This window comes from Rhinopithecus bieti, unplaced genomic scaffold (genome assembly GCF_001698545.2).
Source record: "Rhinopithecus bieti isolate Rb0 unplaced genomic scaffold, ASM169854v2 scaffold_26425, whole genome shotgun sequence".
Classification (NCBI taxonomy): Eukaryota; Metazoa; Chordata; class Mammalia; order Primates; family Cercopithecidae; genus Rhinopithecus; species Rhinopithecus bieti.
Window position 1 is genome coordinate 761,338 of NW_016811900.1, and position 7,745 is coordinate 769,082.

The following is a 7,745-nucleotide window of genomic DNA, read 5'->3' on the forward strand; positions in this document are numbered from 1 at the left end:
GGGGAGGTGGAGGGGGCAGAATGATATGTTGAAGTTCCTGAAAGCATTTGGCAAATGACAAATGACAAAGTCTTTAAGCCTCTTCCTACAGTGTCGTGACAACAGCAGTTAATGAACTCATAAATATAAAACAGGTAAAGAGAAAATTAGGCAAGAAAAGAACAGAGGTAACTAAAATCCAGTAAGAAAACATTTCAAGATTCTATATATAGCATTGTAATTTAAGTTCTCATCTGCATCTCATTATCTTAATAATCCAAACAATAGTCCTTTGATGCTTTGCACAGGAGGATGGGAAATAATTTCCTTGGACAGGGTCCCCAGACTCTCTATCACATTAGATATTATTTCCAAATGCTGAGTGTCAACGCAGTGTTTCACATTCTCCTAACCATTAAACAGATAATCTCCCTTCAGGGAAGGATGAGTTTGGCAGCCCACAGAGCAGCTATGTGGAAGAGACCTCTGGAATTCCAACGTTCCAACAGAGATCCAGTGCAGCATGGGGAGCCTCCAGAAGGGTTGCTTTATCCAAATGCATCCCCCTTCTGGAGTCTTTACAGACAAAAATGAGTTTTGCCTGTAAAGACTCCAGAAGCCATGTAGAATTTATTTCACTTTTTTCTCCTGGAAATGTAATGTTTTTAAAAAGATTTGATTTTGAAATATTTCAAACTTACAAAGAAGTTGCAATAATAGTACAAAGGATCCTATGTATCCTTCACTCAGATTCTTCAAATGTTAATTGATTAGCACTTTTGCTTTCCCATTCTGTCTCTCTAATTATATATAACTGTCATCATTACTATTGTCTAACCATTTGAGAGCAGGTTGCAGATATCATATCTCTTTACCCCTAAATACTTCAGTGTATAGGTCCTATAAAAACAAGGGTGCTTTTCTTACATAAACACAGTACAATTATTACAATTAAGGAGTTAACACTGCTACACTGTTATCTAATCTTTAGACATTATTGAAATCACAACTGTCCCAGCAACATACTTTATGGCAAAAGGATCAAGGATCCAATCTAGGATCAGGCATTACCTTAGATCTCTTTAGTCTCTTTTAATCTTGAACTCTTCCTTTTTTTATTTTTTATTTTGCCCTTTAGGACCTTAACATGTTTGAAGAATATAAACCAGCTGTTTTACAGAATGTCCCTTAATTTGGGTTTGCCTAATGCTTCTTCATAACTATTTTCAGGTTACACATATTTGGCAGGAATATCACAGAAGATACATTGGCTCTTTCTCAGTGTACTATCACACATGATGTCAATTTATCATGTTAGATTTTTTTGTTTTTGTTTTTTGAGACAGGGTCTTTCTCTGTCACCCAGGCTGCAGTGCATTGGCGTAATCATAGTTCACTGCAGTCTTGAATTCCTGGCCTCAAGCAATCCTCCTGCCTCAGCATCCCCAAGTAGCTGGATCTGTAGGCGTGTACCACCACATCTGGCTGTTTTATTTTTATAGAGATGGAATCATCCTATGTTGCCCAGGTTGGTCTTGAACTCCTAGCCTCAAGTGATCCTCCCACCCCAGCCTCTCAAAGTGCCGGGATTATAGATAGCCATGAGCCATGGCACCCAAGCTAGTTTTTCCTGTTGTTAATGTTATTGTTCGCTTTGTAATTAATAAAAATCTTGTGGGGAGATACTTTGTGACCATGTAAATATTGTGTTTCTCCTCAAATTTGTACCTACTAGTTTTATCTTTCAAAACATTTTAGAGTTTGACCCATTTGTAACGTTTGGCTAAACCCAACAAAGATATACTATTAATTAACGCTCATCTCCCCAGAAAGCCACATATAAGAAGGGTGCACTTTGTGGCACACGAGGCAACCCCATGACAGAGCCCTGATACCCTGAGACCAGGCTTGCTCTCTCTGGGTGTCTTAGAAGTTCACTATGTCTCTAAAGATTCCTTCCACTCTCACTGGGAAAGAAACATTTCAAATAGTCCTCCAATTTGGAAGTTGGGACAAACTGGGCCCCTGGCAGCCTCCAGAGAATCTAGTCTTATGCTCTGAGAGTGGGGTCTGGTGCTTTGTTCGGGGGCTTTATCTGCAGAGTTTTTGTTTTTTCATGTCTGTGGATCTCTTTATGATGGTTTCTCATTGTTTACATTGGAAGTCACTAACTTTCACCTCTGGCAGAAGCCAAAGCTCTGAGCCTCTGTCTGAATGGGAGACTAGAGTGAGTATGAGAATAACCACCTGCTACCATGCAAGATCTCAGTCTCTTTATTCTTCAAAAGACCCTGTGGAAATGCAAACAGCTTGGGAGAGGTTGTACCAGAAACACGACAGACAGACACCTCTTCTAGGGAGGAATCCCTGCGTCATTTGGGAGGGCTGCCCACCACCATAGTCCCCTGGGTGCTGGCCCCTGCTCTTTCCCTCTGTCTGCCACCTGACGTAATGAGCAGGACACACACCCGTGGGGTCAGCCTTATCCTTTCAAACCCTGCTCTTATTTACAAACAAATGAGAAAAAAGAAAAAAGGAAGAAGTTGACATTCTTTTCTGTCTGCTCATGGTCCGGTGGGGACTTTAGGCTGCCAGGCTCTGCAGTACCTGCCATCATCACTTAGAAGGCCAGAGCAGGAGCTGCTGAGTGCAGCCTGGGCACCCGCAGCCTCGCCACTCCAGAAGAGGCCAAATGCATTCTCTTTTCATGTGTTGCTTAAAAAAGAAACCTGTGATATGAATTGAAGTTCGAGGGGTAGGATTTTTTTAAAAAATAGCTTTATTGAGATACAGTTCACATACCTTACTATTCCTTCATTTGAAGTGTACAATTTGATGGAATTAGTATATTCACAGAGTTGCATAGTCGCAGCCACAATCAATTTTAGAACACTTTCATCACTCTAAAAAGAAGCCCATACCCATTAGCAGCGACTCCCAAGGGGTAATTTAAAAAATGGCAGACCCTCTGCTTCTTGAACAATAGTTGCCCATCTTTTGTTCCCTTCCTGGATTTAACTGTTCAGTTGCTATCTTCCAGATGAACTGTGCCTGCACTGGGCTCTTGTGAAGATTTAATTAATTGATGGCAGCTATGCAGTTGAGTTTTCTTCCCTGAGATGCACTAATTTGAACTCGTGTTTAGTATATTTAATTTTGAACTTCTGACTTTTTCCCTAGGGAATCATAAATGGGTCATCCTTAGACAAATTACAGGATTACGGAAATCATCTTTTCTAAAATTTACAGTTTAAGTCGCACTTCCACACAGACAATGTTATTTTATTTTCCCAAACAACAGATGTAAAAATAACAATAGAAATCATTTATAAAGTGCTTATTCTGTGCCAGGCAGCTCTTAGAGTACCCATATGTGTTCACATAATTCATTTAATCCTGTTATGGTCTGAATGTGTCTCCCAGAATTCATAGGTTGAAACTTAATTGCCAATGGGCATAGTATAAAGAAGTGGGGCTCTGGGAGGTGATTAAGTCATAAGACAAAGCCCTTGTGGATGGAATTAGTGCCTTATAAAAGGGTTTGACAACCATGGCACATGTACACCTATGTAACAAGCCTGCACATTCTGCACATGTATCCCAGAACTTAAAGTACAATTTTAAAAAAAGGGTTTGAAAGGGCCAATTCATTCCTTCAATCTCTTCTGCCATGTAGGGATGCAGCGAGAAGGCCCTCACCAGACACCCAATGCCTGCACCTTGATCTTAGACTTCTCAACCTCCATAATTGTAAGAAATAAACCTCTGTTGTCTGCTAATTATTCAGTCTCAGGTATTATGTTATTGTAGCACAGCTGGACAAGATGAACCCTCAACCACTAGATGAGACAGATGTTGTTAAAATTAGCCAGAGGTGCAGAGAGGTTAAGTGACAATAAGCTCGAGATCATAGAGCTAGTAAGAGCAGAGCTGAGATGTGAGCATATGCAGTTTGATTCTAATCTGAATGCTAACCTCCACTCTAATTGCTTCCAGTGTTCTCATTTGAGAAGCAAGAACTGAGTCTTTGAGAGGTTATACATTATGAGAAGGACCTAGTTAGGACTTAAATACTGTACAAGTATTCAGATCCCAAGCCCAATGCTATAACCAGTCAACATGCCTCCATCAATGACTTACCTCAGTATCTTGCCAGATACAAAGAACTGAGTTTTTCCTCTAAGTCAAAAGAAAAAGGAATACAAAATATTCCCTACTGAAGCTTTATGTCATCAACTATGTTGTTATGATGATATTAGCAACATGCAGAAAAGCTACCAAAATATTATAAAGTTGGCTATACTTTTGGTGGGCCAGAAATACTTTTCAAACAAATCTCCAAGGTCAGTTTTCTCTTCTTTGCTTTTGCCTCTGCCTTCGTAACCTCTCTGGATTTCTCCTTCTTAATGCCTCCTATTCACAAATAAGGAATGAAGCACATGGATTTAATAAGCAAGGCAGTGATTCATGTGTACTTTCATCTAATCAGAAAGAGTAGTGGCAGGCCCAAGAACTCATTTTTGTTGTATATCATTTTAACAGAGTTGACACACATGTCCTTTAGAGGGAAAATAATAAAAATGTAAAAAGCGAAAGCCAGCACAGACCTGCCAGCTGCAATGATTGGTTACACAGAAGAGATCCATGGAATTCTGAAGCCATTTGGGTTTTGTTAAGTTTGCTGAAATAGCACCAACTGTGATCTCTACCACTTTAAATGGTTTAATGACTTTTGGATAAGCCTTCAGAATTAAATGGTTAAATCACCAAATGCTTCATAAAATAATTATGCAAACAATTTTCTGGCTAATTATCTAACATGAACAGAAGCACACAGCTGCTAAGATATATAATTGCCATTTCATCAGGGCTGCCTATTGTATTTACATAATTCCTTTACTGATCTTGGTGTGGTTTGGTGGGAGGGAACTAACATAACATCTCATGACATGAACAAGTTAAAGGCATAGCTCCTGCCCCAGCTGGTAGATAACAATAGCGACTTTGATATTTTGAGGGAATGGATAAGGGCCTTCAAATCAAATGTACATTTGTGTGGCATATATAAGATTTAAGCAGGCATATTTAAAAGAATGTTGGGCAGAGATAAATGTTTTCCCTATTAGGTACATAATATGCATGTAAAGAAGTAAATATATCATCATTGCACAGTCCGCAGACTGAGCGCCCTCATGTAAGCAGCACCCAGAGCAAGAAACAGAATATTACCAGGACCCCTACAAGCCTCCCTTATCCCTCCTTTTCGTTTCTGTTCCTTCCAAGGGTAGTTACTGTCCTAACCTTTATCAGCAGAGACTAATTTTGTCAGTTTTGTGTTAAATTTTAATGAAATCATACACTGTGTGTTCTTTTGTGTAGCTGATTTTGTTCACCGTGTTTTTAAGATTCATCTATACTGTAATTTGCTTATTCTCATTGTTGTATAGCATCCCATTGAGTAAATATACCATCCCAATTTATCTATCATTTTACTATTGATGCTGTTTGGATAGTTTCCAGTTTGGTGATATTATGAATAAAGCTGCTGTGAATGGTGTCCATATCTCTTGGTGAACATATGAGCACATTGCACTTAGGTCTCTAGGAGGGGGATTGTGTTGTAGGGTGTGCATATCTTCAGCTGTATTAGATACTACCAAACCAAACACTTTTCCTGAAAGGTTGTACCAACTTGCACCCTACCAACACTAGAGGAAAGTTGGGATAAATGTTTTGAAGAATGCTAACTGACACAGGCTAAATTTTAAAGGGCAGTGTCGAGTAACGAGAAGAGTGGACAGTAGATCTAATGGAAAGGACCCCAACAATATGACTTAGTGAATAAAGGATAGATTCTGAGACAGCAGCCTAATGGAGGGAGCAGTCACAGTTCAAGATCGTTTAGTGGGTAGGAGAAGTTCCTTGGATGTTTATCGCCCACTTTGTGTTCCTCTCCAGCTCTGATGCATGCACCCATAGCATGCATCCTGGAGAATCACCCCAGGTTGATTCTTTCTTTTTTCTTTAGTCCAAGTAGAGCATGTTCAAGACCACCCAGGTCTGAGGTAGCACTTTGGAGCCTTGGGAATGCCTTGCTTCTTAATATATGGCTGCCCTTGCTAGGGCATACAAATTCTTGTACCCTCTTACTGGTGTCTAGCAGCTCTGAGGCAAGGGTACTATAGACTAAATGTTTGTGTCCCCCAAAATTCATACATTGAAATCCTAAGCCCACCATGTGATGGCATAAGGAGGTAAGGCCTTTGGTAGATAATTGGGTCATAAGGGTGGAGTCCTCATGAATGGGATTGGTGCCCTTATAAAAGAGGCCCCGGAGAGCTCTCTGTCTCCTCCACTGCATGAGGACACAGTAAGGAGATGGCCATCTACAGGTCGGGAAATAGGCCCTCACCAGAACTCGACCGTGCTGGCATCTGAACTTAGAATTCCAGCCTCCAGACTATGAGAAATACACCAACAAAGAAAAGAGAATGAAATACTAAAAATTATTTGATACACACACACACACACACACACACACACACACACACACACACACGAAAGACAAAAGAACAAAGAGGACCAATAAAAAACAGACAGAAATATGATAGACTTAAACCCAGTCATATTGATAATTAGATGAAATACGAATGAATTATTCCAATTAATTGGCAGAGATTGTCAGACTGGAAAAGAAAAGCAATAACGACAACTAAAACCCAACTATATGCTATTCACAGGAGAGGTACTTTAAGTACAAAGACAGAAGTTGAAACTTAAAGGCTAGAAAAATACATACCATGCATGCACTAAATATTAGAAAGCCAGTAAAACCAAATCAATATCAGACAAAATTGACTTCAAGACAAAGAGTATTACCAGAGATAAGGAAGTCCAATTCACAATGATAGAAAGAACCAATTCATCCAGAGAACTAACAATCTTAGATATGCCTGCATTTGCTGTTTAAAGTGTATATAACATTGAGTTAATTGGCAAAGTTGTTCCCTGCTTTTTTTTTGTGGAAGAGCTCCTATCCTTCCTGCTGCTGTTGTATACCCAGGAATGCTGTGATGATGGAGATGGTTTCAATGACGTTTATAAGGTATTTAATTGTATATGCAAGGTAGTTAAATGATATGTTTCTTCCTGCCATGAAACTATATTTGGAGTTGAGGTGATAATTTTTTATTTCTTTTTAAATTTGAAAATTAAAATGTTACTGTTTTTATGACTGTAATCCCTAGTTCATGGACCATTTATAGAGATCTCTTTTGCAGGTTTCTCTAGCCAACAGTTGTTGTCAGAGGCGTGTGAACCAGAGCAACTTTATCTTAAATAGGAGCTGGGTAAAATGAGGCTGAAACCTACTGGGCTGCATTCCCAGACGGTTAAGGCATTCTAAGTCACAGGATGAGACAGGAGGTCAGCAAAAAATGCAGGTCATAAAGACCTTGCTAATAAAACAGATTGCAGTAAAGGTGCCAGCCAAAACCAAAATGGCGACGAGAGTGACCTCTGGTTGTCCTCACTGCTACACTCCCACCAGCGCCATGACAGTTTACAAATGCCATGGCAATGTCAGGAAGTTACCCTATATGGTCTGAAGAAGGGAGGCATGAATAATCCACTCTTTTGTTTAGCATATCATCAAGAAGTAACCATAAAAATGTCCAACCAACAACCCTCAGGGCTGCTCTGTGTGTGGAGTAGCCATTCTTTTCTTTGTTTACTTTCTTTTTTTTTTTTTTTTTTTTTTTTTTTTT